The 17,593-nt window shown below is 44.0% G+C and overlaps 1 pseudogene; it reads right to left on the bottom strand.

Moving 5' to 3' along the window:
- Window positions 1-12,592: 12,592 nt before the first annotated feature.
- LOC126253815 (5S ribosomal RNA) lies at window positions 12,593-12,710 on the bottom strand (annotated as a pseudogene).
- Window positions 12,711-17,593: the final 4,883 nt, after the last annotated feature.

The following is a 17,593-nucleotide window of genomic DNA, read 5'->3' as shown; positions in this document are numbered from 1 at the left end:
GTCGATGCATCGGATTTCGGGATCGGTGCTGTGCTTGCGCACAAGGATGGTTCGCATGATCGCCCTATTGCCTTTGCGTCCAAATTGCTCTCATCTGCGCAAAGAAATTATTCACAAATAGAGAAAGAAGCTTTAGCTCTCGTGTTTGGTGTAACAAAGTTTCACGATTTCTTGTATGGTCGTCACTTTACAATCATCACGGACCACAAACCTTTGACATCACTTTTTCATCCGAACAAGCCTGTACCTCCACGTACAGCGCAGAAATTCATTCGCTGGTCTCTTTTTCTCTCGCAGTACCGCTACGATATCTTGTATCGGTCCACTGCTAAGCACGGTAACGCTGATGCGTTGTCCCGTTTGCCTGTTGCTGAGGATAAAGCATTCGATTCTTCCGAACTTGCTTGCATGTTCATTGATTCGGAAGCCGATGACGTGGTCGCATCGTTTCCGATTGATTTTCGTCGTGTAGCTACTGCCACAGCTGCTGACCCTGTCCTTGCTTCCGTTTTGCGTTTTGTTGCTACGCAATGGCCCTTGTCAAAGTCACGGATCGAGGATCCTTTGGTTCGCCGTTTTTTTTGCTCACAAGGAGAGACTTTTTGTCCGACGTGGTGTTTTGTTGTTGCGTTCCGATAATGATCAATCCCGAGTCGTGGTCCCACGTTCGTTACAGTCCTCTGTCTTAAAGCTTCTTCACCAAGGACATTGGGGTATAGTGCGAACGAAACAGCTTGCTCGTCAGCACTGTACTTGGTTCGGAATCGATGCTGCGATTACGAATATGTGCTCCTCTTGCGTGGCGTGTGCCGAACAACAATCCGCACCGCCGCGGAAATTCTTTGCATGGCCGAAAGCCACTTCCCCTTGGCAACGCTTGCACATCGATTTTGCTGGTCCATTCTGGAATGCTCGATGGTTGGTTGTGGTCGATGCTTTCAGTAATTTTCCTTTTGTTGTCCGGATGTCTTCCACGACGTCTTCTGCCACAATCCAAGCCTTGTCTGCTATCTTTTGCATTGAAGGTCTTCCGCAGACTCTTGTTTCCGACAATGGCCCACAATTCATGTCCGCAGAATTTCAGTCGTTCTGCAAGGCCAATGGTATTCAACATCTGACATCCGCGCCGTTTTCGCCTCAGTCAAACGGTGCCGCTGAACGATTGGTCCGGACTTTCAAGTCCCAGATGTTGAAATTGAAAGAGTCGCATTCTCGGGAGGACGCTTTGTTGCTCTTTTTGTCCTCATATCGCTCTCAGCCTCGCGATGGTCGCTCGCCGGCTGAATTGCTCCATGGTCGTCCTCATCGAACTCTGATGTCTTTGTTGCATCCGCCACATCAGGTTCCTGTGCAGCGGCAGACTCCTGCTTTTGCTCCTGGCGACGTTGTCTATTATCGCAACTATCGCGGTTCACAGCGTTGGCTCGCAGGGCGCATTCTTCGCTGCCTCGGCCGCGCGATGTATTTGGTTTTGGGGGCCTCTGGTGAGGTGCGTCGGCATCTCAATCAGCTGCGCCTCTGTCGTCGCCTGGGTTCTGCCGCTCCCCGTCTGCTTTCAGCGACGGAGCCGTCAGGTCAGCGCCTTGGGGACCCATCTACTGGCTCGCCTCATCCCCAGGTGTTACCGACGATGCCTTCCATTTTGCCTCATGGCGTCGCGCCGCCGCAGCCGCCGCCGGCGCCGCCAGCAGCGGACGCTTCGCTGCAGCCGCCTCGCGCCTCCCTGGGTCACGCGCCGCCGCTTGCTTCCCGTGACCAGCCGTCCTCCGCCATGGACCTCTTGCCCGCTCCGGACCAGATGTCGTCTTCGCCCGTCGGGTGCTCCGACCACATGGAGGTCGACCCCGCGGCTCCTCTTATATCATTCCGTGCGCAAACACCTCATGTTGACGTGCACCCTGGACTAGGTTTGCAGGCGTTTCCTAGCTCCCCTCGGACCGAATGGCCGGGTGCGGGTGGCACAGCCTCGCCTGTTGTTAGGCTCCCCACCTCATCGCATACGTCAACATGGGGTCCTCCCCACGGCGGGCGGAAGCCTTATCTCACGACCGTTCGCCGATTTGCGGGGGAGGAATGTGGTGTCACCGCTAGACACCACACTTGCTAGGTGGTAACTTAAATCGGCCGCGGTCCTGTAGTACATGTCGGACCCGCGTGTCGCCACTGTGTACTCGCAATCCTAGCGCCACCACATGGCAGGTCACAAGACACGGACTTGACCTCGCCCCAGTTGTACGGACGACATAGCTTGCGACAAGACGTATCACGTCTTCCTCTCATTTGCCGAGAGACAGATTAAATAGCCTTCAGCTAGTCCATCGCTACTACCTAGCAAGGCGCCATGTGTATCATTGCTAATTGCTTACTACTATGCAAGAGATGTATTTCAACAAGAAGAACATCATTAAAAGTTAAGTAATCTACCCAATACGTTCTTTTCTTTATAGTTTTTCATCCAGTCTCCTGTTTCAGAATTTACGCCCGTCTGCGTTAGTTTCGCGTGCACCTAGCCACTCATTGTGTCGAGACCTTAGGGAATCGACACAACACTAAGCACTATCTGTCGGCGAATTAAGGGAGCTATAAAGTTTCATTTAGTTGTACATTTGTTCGCTTGAGGCGCTGTTGACTAGGCGTCAGCGTCAGTTGATGCTAAGATGGCGACCGCTCAACAGAAAGCTTTTTGTGTTATTGAGTACGGCAGAACTGAATCGACGACAGTTGTTCAGCGTGCATTTCGAACGAAGTATGGTGTTAAACCTCCTGATAGGTGGTGTTTTAAATGTTGGTATAAACAGTTTACAGAGAATGGGTGTTTGTGCAAAGGGAAAAGTTCTGGACGGCCGAGAACGAGTGATGAAAATGTAGCACGCATCCAGCAAGCATTTGTTCGCAGCCCAGGAAAATCGACTCGCAGAGCTAGCAGAGAGCTGCAAATTCCACAATCAACTGTATGGAGAGTCCTACGAAAAAGGTTAGTTATGAAACCTGAACGTCAACTACCCGAGGCGATGGATCGGCCGCCAGGCAGCCCGGAGCACTTCATCACTGGCCTCCAAGAATCCCTGATCTTACCCCCTGCGATTTTTTCTTATGGGGGTATGTTAAGGATATGGTGTTTCGGCCACCTCTCCCAGCCACCATTGATGATTTGAAACGAGAAATAACAGCAGCTATCCAAACTGTTACGCCTGATATGCTACAGAGAGTTTGGAACGAGTTGGAGTATCGGGTTGATATTGCTCGTGTGTCTGGAGGGGGCCATATTGAACATCTCTGAACTTGTTTTTGAGTGAAAAAAAAACCTTTTTAGATACTCTTTGTAATGATGTATAACAGAAGGTTATATTATGTTTCTTTCATTAAATACACATTTTTAAAGTTGTGGTATTCTTTTTGAATCACCCTGTATATGCAGCGGTAACGTTAGGTGACTCACCCTGTATATCTAAAATATGGAAATTGTTTTTAACGGCGGAGAGAGAGTCATATCCCTTACCATTCTCCAGAAATTACGTGAGATGTACTGGAGATGTGCTGCAGCGAGTGTGGCAGCTGTCGCCGCCCGCCATGCTGAGTGCGGAGCTCCCTCGCGTTTCTCTTCTTCGTCTGCTGCCGGTGCAGACCGAAGGTGGAAATAAAAAAAACAGAAACATAATCAGTCATCAGCTCACGACGCTAACTGTACGTTTTTTTGGTTCTGTACCTTAATCGGTAAGAATGGAAACCTTACAGGATCACTTCGCTGTCCGTCTGCAATTCTGAGTGTCTATCTGTCCGTTAAAAACTCCTTTTCGCAGGAACGAGCAGACTTATCAAATTGGAATTTATATCATATGTCAAGGTCTATGGTTCCTTTTAGATGCACTCTACAGACACGACCGTTTATGTCACATGTTTTAATACTCGTAAGCTCACCCACGAAAACCTATAGGGTACTTCCCGTTGATCTAGAAACATGAAATTTGGCAAGAAGCAAGGTTTGTGTCACGTGCGACTTAGTCAAAATTCAGTAATTGAGACGTCTTGTCTAGTCGAGTTCTATGAAGAACTACTGTTAGTGAATCTGATGCAGTTCCATATTAAATCACTATAGTAAGCTCCGTTGTATGATTTATTTTATTATTAATTATACAAATAATATACGTAGGACCATCAGCATTAGTTATTTCAAACAGCTACTGAATGAATAAACCAATCATTTCATATAAAATGTTCTTGGTCGACTACATAATTTGTAACATCGCTTGATTTCATTTATTTTATTTAATGCAACCAGTTGCACATTGTTATTTATTATGTGCAATGACTAACCAATGTCTGGTAAATTAGGCTGTAGGATCACTAGAAATTGTTGTTTATTACGCAATCAAGACACTACAGGATCTTTTAGCTAAGGTGTGTGGCTCAACTCTGCGACAATAGTGAAGCGCCAAAGAAACTCGTAAAGGCATGCGTGTTCAAATTCAGAGCTATGTAAACAGAATACGGCGCTGAGGTCGGCAACGCCTATATAATACAACAAGTGTCTGGCGCAGTTGTCAGATCGGTTACTTCTGTTACAATTGCAGGTTATCAACATTTAAGTGAGTTTGAACGTGGTGCTATAGTAGCCGCACGAGAGATGGGACACAGCGTCTCCGAAGTAGCGATGAAGTGGGGATTTTCCTTGTACGACTATTTCACGAGTGTTCCGTGATTATCAAGAGTCTGGTAAAACATCAAATCTCAGACGTTATTGCGACCGGAGAAAAATCCTGCAACAAACCGGACCAACGACGAATGAAGAGAATCGTTCAACGTGGCAGAAGTGCAACCCTTTCTAAAATTGCTGCAGATTTTATTGCTGGGCCATCAAAAAGAATCAGCGTGCGAACCATTCAACCAAACATTATCGACATGGGTTTTCGGAGGCGAAGGCCCAGTCGTGTACCCTTGATGACGGCACGACCAAAGCCTTACGCCTCGCCTGGGCACGTCAACACCGACTTGACGCGAACATGTTGCCTGGTCGGACGTGCCTCGTTTCAAATTGTGTCTTGCGGATCGACGTGTACGGGTATGGAGACACGCTCATCAATCCATGGACTCTGCATGTCAGCGGGGGATTGTTTAAGCTGGTGGAGTCTCTGTAATGGTGTGGGGTGTGCGCAGTTGGAGTGATATGAGAACGCCGGCCGAAGTGGCCGTGCGGTTAAAGGCGCTGCAGTCTGGAACCGCAAGACCGCTACGATCGCAGGTTCGAATCCTGCCTCGGGCATGGATGTTTGTGATGTCCTTAGGTTAGTTAGGTTTAACTAGTTCTAAGTTCTAGGGGACTAATAACCTCAGCAGTTGAGTCCCATAGTGCTCAGAGCCATTTGAACCATTTGATATGAGAACCCTGATACATCTATATACGACTCTGACAGGTGACACGTACTTAGGCATCCTGTCTGATTCCCTGCATCCATATATGTCCATTGTGTATTCCGACAGACTTGGGCAATTCCATCAAGACAATGCGACATCCCACGCGCCCAGAATTGCTACAGAGTGGCTCCAGGAACACTCTTCTGAATTTAAACATTTCCGCTAGCCACCAGACTCCTCAGACATGAATATTATCAACCATATCTGGGATACCATGCGAAGTGGTGTCAATTACCCCCCCCCCCCCCCCCTCCCTCAAATTCTGCTTCAGACATTAGTCGAGTCCCTGCCACGTCGTGCTGCGGCACTTCTGCCTGCTCGCGGGGGTTAATTTTCGTCATTCATTCCACTTTTTTCACTGGTACGTCACAAGTTTAACCTCTTTTGCTATCTCAGGATCCAAGAGTGACTCCCTTTAAGCCTTCCAAGCGTGCTGTCCAAAATTCGGCCAAACGCAGTACCCTATACAAACTGCCTAATTTGAGGCTCTGAAAAAATACCTTCCTTAACTTTCGCATCACTTCATATAGGAAATATGTTTTTGGCAATAGTTTTCATCGAACCAGCTTAATATTATGGGGGTGGGAGAAGAACGTCCTTTGGGTCCACCAAGGGGTCGTCAGCGATGTTTTTCTCGTTGGACTTAAGACAGTAAGTTTTCGATCACTTATCACAGGTATGGATTTATGGTTAAAACAGGTATTTCGTTTCGAATATTCCATCGTATCGCCGTTCTGGTAATAAAAGATGTATAAATATGTAAAGGCTAAGCGTCTCTGTTGTGTATGTGACTGGTTCGCATAGAGCAGTGTTGATGAACATCCACAAAACTGACGCGTCTTTGCCCAAGACGGTTCCATTCGAATAGGCGCCATTCCTTCATTTGCCTGGGCAGCAATCAGTTCGCATTAGTTTACAGTAGATTATGTGGATCTAGCAGTGTCTTTGTATACTTGATCAGGTTCATACCATATTTGCTCCTAGTGAGTCGGAATCAGGAGCTTGTAACTGAAAAGCGTGCTGTAATTGTAGTTCTGCATGAGGAACGCTATCGTTGTAAGACAAAAATTGGTGTAGTCCAATCCACAGTGGTGCATTCCAGCCGTTCCAACAAATGGTGCCAATTCAAGTATTTCGCGATCTGGAAGACCCCGAGTAACAGCATACAGGGAACTCACTTTACCTGTGTACAGAGTAAGCGCCAGAGGATTCGAACTGTACCTGAAATTCGCGATGAAGTAAATAGTTTGCGAGTAGCTCCAATCTCTGTCCCAACAGTGCAACGCCATCTGAGTGAACAAGCGTTAAAGGCGTGCATAGCAGCCGAAAAACCTTCGTAAAGTAAACAAAATAAGGTGAAATATTGCAGTGGGCACGGTAAAATAAAAACTGAAGCTTGTGGTAATGGTTCAAGGTGTTATCTGAGGACGAATCTAAGTCTGAACTGTTTGGATGCCATCATCGAATGTTGGTTCAACTAGTTCGTGGAGAACGTATGAAAAGTCCGTGTATAGCGCCAGTGGTTAAGCATGGTGGACGGTCGGTCGTGGTATGGGGATGATTTTCGGTTGCTAATGAAATCAATTAAAATGATAATAATGATAAAGATAATGAAAATTAAAGGAGTGTTAGCGAAGGAAAGATATCACAGGATACTGATCAACGAAGCAGTTCGAACTGGCAAGAGAGTTATTGGTTGGGGGTTTGTTCTGCAGCAGGACAGTGATCCCAGACATGCCAATACATAAGAGAAATGTGGAGAAATGAAGAATATGATTTGGCCACGTCAGTCCCTTGTTTTAAATTCCAGTGAACTGTTATGGGATGAACTTGACAGGGAGATCAGAAAACAGTGGTCGTCTAATGTTGAAGCTTTATGGCATAATTTAAACAGGTGTTACACTGCAACGCCTAGAAAAACAGTACAAAATCTTATCTCCAGAAGCCGAGAGTGTGTGCAGCTGATCTGAGGACAAAGAATGGGACTTTGAAGAGGCATATTGCACTGTACTCAATGATAGAGAGACACAAAGTATTTATTCTGTTAGTCTATGTAGTTTGCACCATATGCTTCTACACTGAAATAAATTGTATAGTTTTTGTCATGAGTAATCGAAAACCTAAGACAGTGTATATCGAGGAAGACTGCTGTGATTGTGTGTGTCTCCTTCAATTGCATGTTCTGCAGGAACAGAAGGATGGCGGTTGGCCGGCCGGTGTGGCCGAGCGGTTCTAGGTGCTTCAGTCTGGAACCGCGCAACCGCTACGCGCGCAGGTTCGAAACCTGCCTCGGACATGGTTGTCTGTGGTGTCCTTACCTTAGTTTAAGTAGTTCTACGTTCTAGGGGACTGATGACCTCAGATCTTAAGTCCCATAGTGCTCAGAGCCATTTGAACCATTTGCTGACGGTTGCCGTTGTGAAGTAATACAGTTGCTAAACTCAGCTGAAAGTATTCTATGACTCCGCGACAAACAGCAACCATGCATTTCTTCTAAAAAAGAAAAAAAAAGGAATTAGTCACCTATGGCGATGTTTTTACTATGAGACCCTGACACCACGTTGGAGAAGATTTCATTGCTGCAGTCCTGATTGTTCTGCCTTCTTCTTCGATAAATCAAGGTCTCGAATGAGATAATTCATTTCCACTTGAGTCGATCTGCTCGGGTTATCATCTTCGTCGTCATGGATTTTCAAAGGCTTGTTGGAATCCTCTTCTTCCACACAGTCTTCATTTTCTACTTAAAGCTTGTAATTTTGTGGTTACGTAGGATCTGTAAACTGTCTGAATGTGAAACAACTCGAACAATAGATAGAAGGTTCTGTTCATCTTTTCTTTACTGGTAATGTTGCCTTTACAGGTAGAGTCACGCAGAAATAGAAGTTGTTATGTGGTTTGTAGGCACCCACCAAATTATAGGCACAAGGGAGGTCATAGACCGTTTTGTTTTTATTCTTCAGCCATTCTCCTACTATAATTGCACAATGTATGCAATATATACGCGAAGACCATGACTTATGCCGTTCTCCTACTTTCGTACCAAAATAATGCTGATATGCAATCTTCACAACAGGCGTCAGATTATGTCTTTGTGACGAAAATGTTATTTCATCACAAATGTAACAAACATTATTAACTGACTTTGCATGTTTTCGTCCACTTTGATTTAACAAATTTCATACTTCAAAAGCACTCGAAAACCAGAAAGTCTTCACTAATTGAAACACAAACGATATAAAACACACGATCTCAGTGGCAATAATAATGTTCATTACCTACGGACAGCTGGAAAACGTTTGACATGTGTGACAACTCCAAAAATGTAATTACAACCAAATAAAAAAATAGATCGGAAAAAAATGAAATGTCATTGTATCTCCAAAGCAATAGTTTTTTGTACTTTAGTTTTTGAATTCAGCACGTGAAAATACATAAAAATTATTTATTTATGAGTCCGAATCGTTTTCGTTGATGGGCAGTTTACTCCAAGCATTGCTCTCCAACTCTTATACATTACGGCACTTAGGGCACAGATACTATTATCATACCACAGTTTTCTGTGTACCCGATTAAGCATTACAGATGTTTGTGCCCTCTTTCGTGTTTCGTGATAAACAGAGAAATTTCTGGAAGATAACCCTACAGGGTGACCTGTAAATAGGTGTTGGGCACGGTTGGCTTCTCCAGGAAACATCAGTCCGGACTCATTATCTGTGGGAATTTCTGTGTTGTCTTCTCGCTGGAAACCAAAGAAATTATTTTATGACACTGTTCTCGAAAGACAAAGGCTGCGGAAGCTATGAGTGTCGAAACAGCCATTAGTTCCAGCAGAAAATCAGAAAAAGTCAAGGTTAGTAAGGTTACTTTTCTTTTTGGCATTGCAATAAATCCGTCGCAGAGAGCACCAATTATCCAGTTTGGAACCAACTGCAACATTTTCCACGTGTTCTAGTTCACAAATATATTTCTGTTAGTTCTTAAGCTCAGCGGCATTAAAGATCGAAGAAAGTTTGCCTGAGGTGTCATTTAATGTTTCACTGGAAAATGTTTACTTTTGAATCACTTCATCATTGCAAGGTTTTATTCTGTGCATTTTAAGATGGCTTCTCCCATCTACCTACCTGCGTTCGTTGTACACCATATTTCTCTCCTTCATAGATATGACAAACTATCGAAATGTTTGGTATGTGATAGCACCACTGTTTGCTGTATTGTAATTTTTGTATAATTTTTATAGGAGACTCCTGCAATGGGCGTATCAATTTTGCTTTAGTTATGTGTGTTTATCGTTATCGGTTTTGAAGTTAAAATTCTACGATGTTGTTTCATTTAAAATGCCAAGAAGAACAAAAAGGTGGAGTGTGTACCACAAAATTCTGTCGCAGGTGCAAATATTATTTTGACGGCGATTCGCTTCAGTGTTCCATAAATTATGTTGTTTACTGATGTGGAATGGAAGGCCGGCCGCTGTGGCCTAGCGGTTCTAGGCGCTTCAGTCCGGAACCGCGCGGCTGCTACGGTCACAGGTTCGAATCCTGCCTCGAGCGTGGATGTGTGTGATGTCCTTAGGTTAGTTAGGTTTAAGTAGTTCTAAGTCTAGGGGATTGATGACCTCAGATGTTAAGTCACATAGTGCTCAGAGGTATTTGAACCATTTGGAATGGAAGGTGAACCATACTGAGGGTTTTCGAAAGGTCTCAGATATTATACCAGCTTATCAGATGAGCATTCTGAGGGTTTCCGAAAGGTCTCAGATATTATACCAGCTTATCAGATGCATCAGCTATCATGAGGATGGAGTCTCAAAACGTTCTATGAAGGTGAAAGAAGCAATAGTGCCTAGAAAGACAGAAATATCGAACTTAGAACGGACATGTGACGAAAAGAATGGGAGAAACAATACGATGTCCCAAAAAGCCAAGAAATCAATTGTAAGGCCCTAACGGTTCGTGGATTTTTCATAGTTAATCCTGTGAGAGAATTTATCCAGTGTTAGTATGATTCGGTAAGACGGAAAAGAGCAACAGCATACACTTTGCTCGAAAGATTGCGAGTCATTCTGTGGCCTTCACAAGGTGCTTATACATGTGGGACTCAAAAAACACTCTACACAAGAAAATTAGAGGCACTTCATTTTAAACATCTGCATTATTTTTTCAGGAGTGTTTGGAGTGAAACAGACTTCTGTTCTCGAAAATGAAACTATTATTTAACAGAAATGCATATATCCTGTTTCTTCCCATCACTCTGTTGGTGCAATGACCAGAAATTCAACACAGTGTCGTCCAAAGTGGAAACTCCTTTACATAAGTCACGTAAGACACAAAAGAAGAGATTTCAATATCTGGAAGGCTCCCCATGTACCAGTATAACTGCCTCACATTTTCGAGGCACGTTCCTGATTGATCTGCGAACATTTTCTTGTGCTACAGGACGGGTCCGAAGTTGTCTGTGCAACATCCCCCACACATGCTCAACAGCATTATGGTCAGGACTCGGAGGAGGCCGGTCTAATGTTTGAATCGCGAGGTCCTGTGACGTTTCCATGGTGGCTGCAGCTGAACGCCCTTTGGCATTGCCTTGCTGCAGGATAATCTGAGACAAACTACAATCTCGTTGACCTAAGCATTATGTCTGCCTGTAACGAGGAAGCCCTTGAGTGCGTAGTCACAAGTCCAATCTCTTGCAAGCCTCATTTGTTAACAGTTATGACAGGAAAAACATGTCCGCCCATGGTAGCTCAGTGGTCAGCGCGACGGAATGTCACACCCAACGGCCCGGGATCGATTCAAGGCTGGGTCGGAGATTTTCTCCGCTCAGGGACTGGGTGTTGTGTTGTCCTTATCATCATGATTTCATCCCCATCGACACGCAAGTCGCCGGAGTGGTGTCAACTCGAAAGGCTTGCACCAGGCGAACGGTCTACCCGACGGGAGGTCCTAGCCACACGGCATTATTTTACGTGAAAAACATTAGCTACGAATGACTCAACATGTGCATCAGGAAGGAGACAGAAAATGCACCCAGATGGTCGGTTGGTTTGGGGATGGGAACCAAACAGCGACGTTATCGGTCCCATCAGATTAGGAAAGGATGGGGAAGGAAGTCGTCCGTACCATTGCATAGGAACCGTCCCGGTATTTGCCTGAAGCGGTTTAGGGAACAGTGCTAACAGACAAGCAACGCTGCGTGAAATCAATATGGGACATGATGAACGTATACTTAGAACAGTGCTGCAAAATATGGCGTTATTGGGCTATGGCAGCAGACGGCCGACCCCAGTGCCTTTGCTAACAGCACGACATCGCCTGCAGTGCCTGCCCTAGGCTTGTGACCATATCACTTGGATCCTAGACGACTGGAAAACTGTGACCTCGTCGGATGAGTCCCGATTTAAGCTGGTAAGAGCTGATGGTAGGGTTCGTGCCATGGATCCGAGTTGTCAACAAGGCGCTGTGCAAGCTGGTGGTGACTCTATATTGGGGTGGGCTGTATTTACATGGAATGGACTGATTGCTCTGGTCCAACTGAACCTATCATTGACAGGAAATGGTTATGTTCGGCTACTTGTAGACCACTTGCAGCCGTTCACGGACTTCATGTTCCCAAATAAAGACAGAATTTTTATGCTAGAGGTTGAAAATACCGCTTCAGTTGCAAATTTCCTTTATTATCAAGACCGGCTTAGTGCCCTCATAGCTATCCTCAGGTGTTGCAACTATGCTGAGGCCCCCGAGCGCCGCGGTGGACGTGTACTAGGCGCGCTGTGCTACCTATAGGTAGTGTAGCTAGTATAATGCTCAGCTGCGGATGTTCGTCCAACAGGACTGTTTGCAATTTTTATGGATGACAATGGCCATGATATCGGGTTACAACTGTTCGCGACTGGTTTGAAGAACGTTCTGGCCAGTTCGAGCGTATTATTTCGCTACCCATATCGCCAGACACGAATCACATCGAACATTTATGGGACATAATAGCACTCCGTCTTCAGGCCACAAGTGGCCCATCGGGACCATCCGACCGCCGTGTCATCCTCGGTGGAGGATGCGGATAGGAGGGGCGTGGGGTCAGCACATCGCTCTCCCGGTCGTTATGATGGTATTCTTGACCGGAGCCGCTACTATTCGGTCGAGTAGCTCCTCAGTTGGCATCACGAGGCTGAGTGCGCTCTGAAAAATGGCAACAGCGCATGGCGGCCCGGACGGTCACCCATCCACGTGCCGGCCACGCCCGACAGCGCTTAAATTCGGTGATCCGACGGGAACCGGTGTATCCACTGCGGCAAGGCCGTTGCCCAAGGGACATAATAGAGAGGTTAGTTTCGTGCACAGAATCCGGTACTGGCAACACTTTTGTAATTATGGACGGTGGTAGAGGCAGCATCGTCAATATTTCTGCAGGGAATTTCGAACGACTTGTTGAGTTCACGCCACATCGAGCTGAAGCACTACGCCGGGCAGAAGGATGTCCGACAGGATATGAGGAGCTATCCCATGACTTTCGCCACCTCAGTGTGGAGTGGCTCGTAGGCTGTCGAGGATGCAGTAAGGCTGAAAGGTGTGTGTACTTGTGTACAGAATATCCAATATTCTTTTATGTTTCGATACATATCTCCTGATACTTTAGTGATGTACAGAATGAAATATGTAATACCTGAAGAATTATTTTCTAACGCAATCTGATCCGAGAAACATCTATAACGATTCAGCACGCATTTTCATATATCCTGCTCAACGAAGGAAGAGGCAGGGCTTGCATATCTTAAAAAAGTTTTTTTTTTAAAGCAACTATATGGGTGAGTTTGTGTTAGTCTTCTGCTTCTAGCGTCCAGCAGAGCTCTGCGGCAGCCTCCCCTTTCGAGTACACAAAAATTCAGAATGCAGATAATTATTAACTCTCTGAAAATATTTAATAGAAGGCTGAAGTTTTATTGACTGTATAATGTTAGCAGTTCAGTGAGGCAGTGCCACCACACGTCTCTTATCAGGGCTAGTAACACAGGACTAGCCTTACCTTGCCTTACACAATTCCTGAAAAGTAACTGCCATGCAAAGAGATTGCAGCGTTTGCTAATAATTCCTGGCGAGTTAACATTGTTGTAATTTGAGACATTACGTAACGAAATGAAGATATAAATGATCCAATAACCAGCCTCCAAGGATAATTTACAAGCTCAACAAAGCATGCAGAAGCGTACCATCGTGTGCAGTAATACTAATAAACAAACGTGGCTAACCTTACACAATAAACTGCACTTCAGTAACGAGTATAAAGTAGAACGATCTTGCCAAAAATCCTCCAGTCTGTTCAGTAACATGGTTCGCTACGAAAAAAGGATAAGTACATTTTAAGACCATGTACCCTCAAAAGCCCCCAAGGCAGGCATATCTTAATAGCACTGCACAGCAAGGTAACAGTAAATAGAATAATGGCTGACTTCCTCCCAACAAGGCACACACATGGCTTGCTAGCTGCCAACGAATCCTATTGGCTGGTGGTCAAATCTACTCTCCAAAGACTTACTACAGATGCAGGAGTTAGCGAAGACTTGACGAAAGTATTTGACTCGATGTATTTAAACTTGTTATTGGAGATAAAATAAATATTACAAATCACAAAAAAGAAGGAAAGAGAGTTGAGAGCAAATGAAAGAACCACCCAATAGGTACCGTTCCAGGTGGGCAGTTTGTTAGAAGTGCATAGTTCTAGAGTCTAAAACTAAGATAAGAATGCCATATAGAGGTATGTGGTTTTTCATGATACAAGAAAACAGAGATGTATAATATAATTTAAAAAAATGTAATAAAAATGTTTCGATATATGGAATCGATGAGATTAATTTTTCAGTGCTCGGACAAGTACAATAAGCTGGACTATTCCTGTAAGTTTATATGAGTTCTGCATGGACGAAATAGTCTTTCTCTTGCTGTAGATGTATGCTTTCCAATTAATAATGAAACGTCCGATCGCCGTATCCACCTACAAAATCTTGACCGTGTCCATGATATGGTAATCGGATCTTCGTGATAACTTCGAAGTACACAGGCTGGCTTCAGTTCTTCTTACTATCGTACTACTTGGAATAATAACTCAATTTTTCAGTAACGAAATACGAATGTATTATTTTTTGACACACATAAAAATACAGACTTTTCACTTATTCCCATAATCAAAATGGCTACCGCCGAATACGCTCTAAAATAACGTGCGTCTACCCTCGCTCATTAACAGAGAGTGAGTCCAGGAACAGGAAAAACATCTAATGTTTTTTAACATTTGAAAATCAAAAATACATGACGGTAGACGCAGGCTCTACGCTGGGGTACCGCTTCACCTTTTCTCTTTGCCTGTAAGAAAACGAAAATATAAAAGCAAGAAATGCAAAAGATATATCAGAAATGCCGCCCCCCTCCCCTACTGCATACCGTCGAAAATAAATCTCTTTATTTAGGAAGACAGTATACAATAGCCTAGTTGCTAGTTTAGTCACTTAGTACACGTCAATGGAGTTTTAATACCCTTATGCTACTACAGGTATATCTCTAAACCTTCATTTCTTTGTCCATTGTAAATTCATACACATATACTTATATTACATAATTGCACGTCCTTGTTGTGCTATCGTCTTAGTCTATTATTTATCCTAACATTTGTTCAGTTGTATGGTGTGAACAAGGGAAAAATTGTAAATTTTCTACATTGTCGTTCCACCCTGTTTTAAAAGTTGTTTTTCACGCTTGCTTTCGAATTCTAAGAAGGTGTCTTTTCGGCTCAGGCTATCTCATTGTTCGCTGTACTTATGGCCAGCAACAGCTCATTGTTTAACGTGACTGTCACAGTGACGCAAGCGCCACGTGGGCACCAGTACTGTCCGCGCATCCGTTGTGATGTAGCTACAGGCTTATGAAGTCCGTTTTGTATATGCCCTCTAGTCCGGAAATTGGATACGACGGATTCAGCTCCAACGCTGAACCCGAAGAACACCAATACCTCATCTAGCATCTTTTCGGCCAGTGAAATTGAAGATAAGGGCCGCACTGTAGGACTCGGCATTATCTTCCGTTGTGCATTGTAGTTCGGCGGTCCTCACACATCAATTAGTGGTAATATGAATTTCCTCTGGTTTCTCCGTCGCACACGCATCACACTTACTGTATTCACTTCGCTGGACTGTAGCGTTTACTCTTATTACGGTTCAGCCATAATTTTCGCTATTATCAGGCCTTACTATTTTTGTATCACTTCACACTTGCGAGTATTTTACTCTTGCATCGCGTTGCACTTCACATACGCACATAAATGGTTCTCCTTCAAGAATAAAATTTCACATAAAATTCACAATAGTACATACATTTTACATAGACGTAGACGTTGACAATAATAAAGTTGACAAATAAAAGCACAATTCACATTCTCATTTCATATATGGACTCCATGACATGCACCATCTTACACACTAATATCTAAATCAGAAGGAATCTTGCATTTATTCAGAATATTTGCATTTTCTTTTCTTGTCTTGCTGGACCGCCCTCCTGCGCATTTCTTCCTTCACAACGACACACAGAAAATACGTTCCAGCACCACCTACTAATGGAAAAAAATAGGATTTGCTACGGCCTGCTTCAGAGATCAAGCTACTTCTAGGATTGCTATATGTAGTGCGTCGTTAGTGTACTTATTCTATCTTTGGCATTTGATAAATCTTCATACTATGTACAATATTTACAAGCGCTTGTTTCTGAGCGTGTATGGGGGATATTTTATCCCTTGACAATCCCGACTTCATCATTGCGTGTTAATCGTCGTAATATTTCACATTCATGTACACATATGTGAAGCCGTATATCTGCCTTATTGAGGCGACGACATATACATCTTTACTTTCGTAACATGTGACCGGTAATTTTACTGTATTTTTGTCATGTGTAATTCCACTCATAATTAATTCCGACTAAAGAAGAAGGTCTTATGTTAAAGTACTGCTTTCGTTTTTGCGTGTGTCAAGAACTCAATGTAGAAAATATTGTTTCACTGCATTTTGTATTCATCCTCGTAAGAATTATATATCATATTTTATTTATGTTCACCTTATAGTTGCTCAAGCTGTAACAGTTAGTCCCTAAGGAAATGTTTTTCGTACTAAGTTGTTTTACATTTTGATGTATGTGTAGCAAATTACTGTGCTGTGGTGTACGTTAAATGTTCTGTACTATTGATTCACTGTCTCTTCTTTACTCTTTACTGCTTCTTCAAGAGGTTCGTTTTCACAAATTACTTATCGTATTTTTTTCATCATATTTCGCTTTCCACACTCATACGATTACTCATTCTGAGACTTAAAACAAGATAATCTATTCTTTCTTACGCCGCCTTGGTGGATCTTTCCTAGGTACCCTTGTAATCTTCATCTTCATATTCATCACCGTATATCCATATAATTATTCATTAAAAATCTTCCACATAAATCTCCATTTATGCCCATGTATTACCTGTGGGGTTCACACCCTAGCACCATTGCCATATTTATTTCTTCCCACAAATATAAATAAACTCATATTACTCTAATATACTTCCCCCATGAACCATGGACCTTGCCGTTGGTGGGGAGGCTTGCGTGCCTCAGCGATACAGATGGCCGTACCGTAGGTGCAACCACAACGGAGGGGTATCTGTTGAGAGGCCAGACAAACGTGTGGTTCCTGAAGAGGGGCAGCAGCCTTTTCAGTAGTTGCAAGGGCAACAGTCTGGATGATTGACTGATCTGGCCTTGTAACATTAACCAAAACGGCCTTGCTGTGCTGGTACTGCGAACGGCTGAAAGCAAGGGGAAACTACAGCCGTAATTTTTCCCGAGGACATGCAGCTTTACTGTATGATTAAATGATGATGGCGTCCTCTTGGGTAAAATATTCCGGAGGTAAAATAGTCCCCCATTCGGATCTCCGGGCGGGGACTACTCAGGAGGACGTCGTTACCAGGAGAAAGAAAACTGGCATTCTACGGATCGGAGCGTGGAATGTCAGATCCCTTAATCGGGCAGGTAGGTTAGAAAATTTAAAAAGGGAAATGGATAGGTTAAAGTTAGATATAGTGGGAATTAGTGAAGTTCGGTGGCAGGAGGAACAAGACTTTTGGTCAGGTGATTACAGGGTTATAAATACAAATTCAGTTAGGG

The sequence above is a fragment of the Schistocerca nitens genome, chromosome 4 (assembly GCF_023898315.1).
Source record: "Schistocerca nitens isolate TAMUIC-IGC-003100 chromosome 4, iqSchNite1.1, whole genome shotgun sequence".
Lineage (NCBI taxonomy): Eukaryota > Metazoa > Arthropoda > Insecta > Orthoptera > Acrididae > Schistocerca > Schistocerca nitens.
This window is presented reverse-complemented; position numbering and strand designations above follow the sequence as displayed.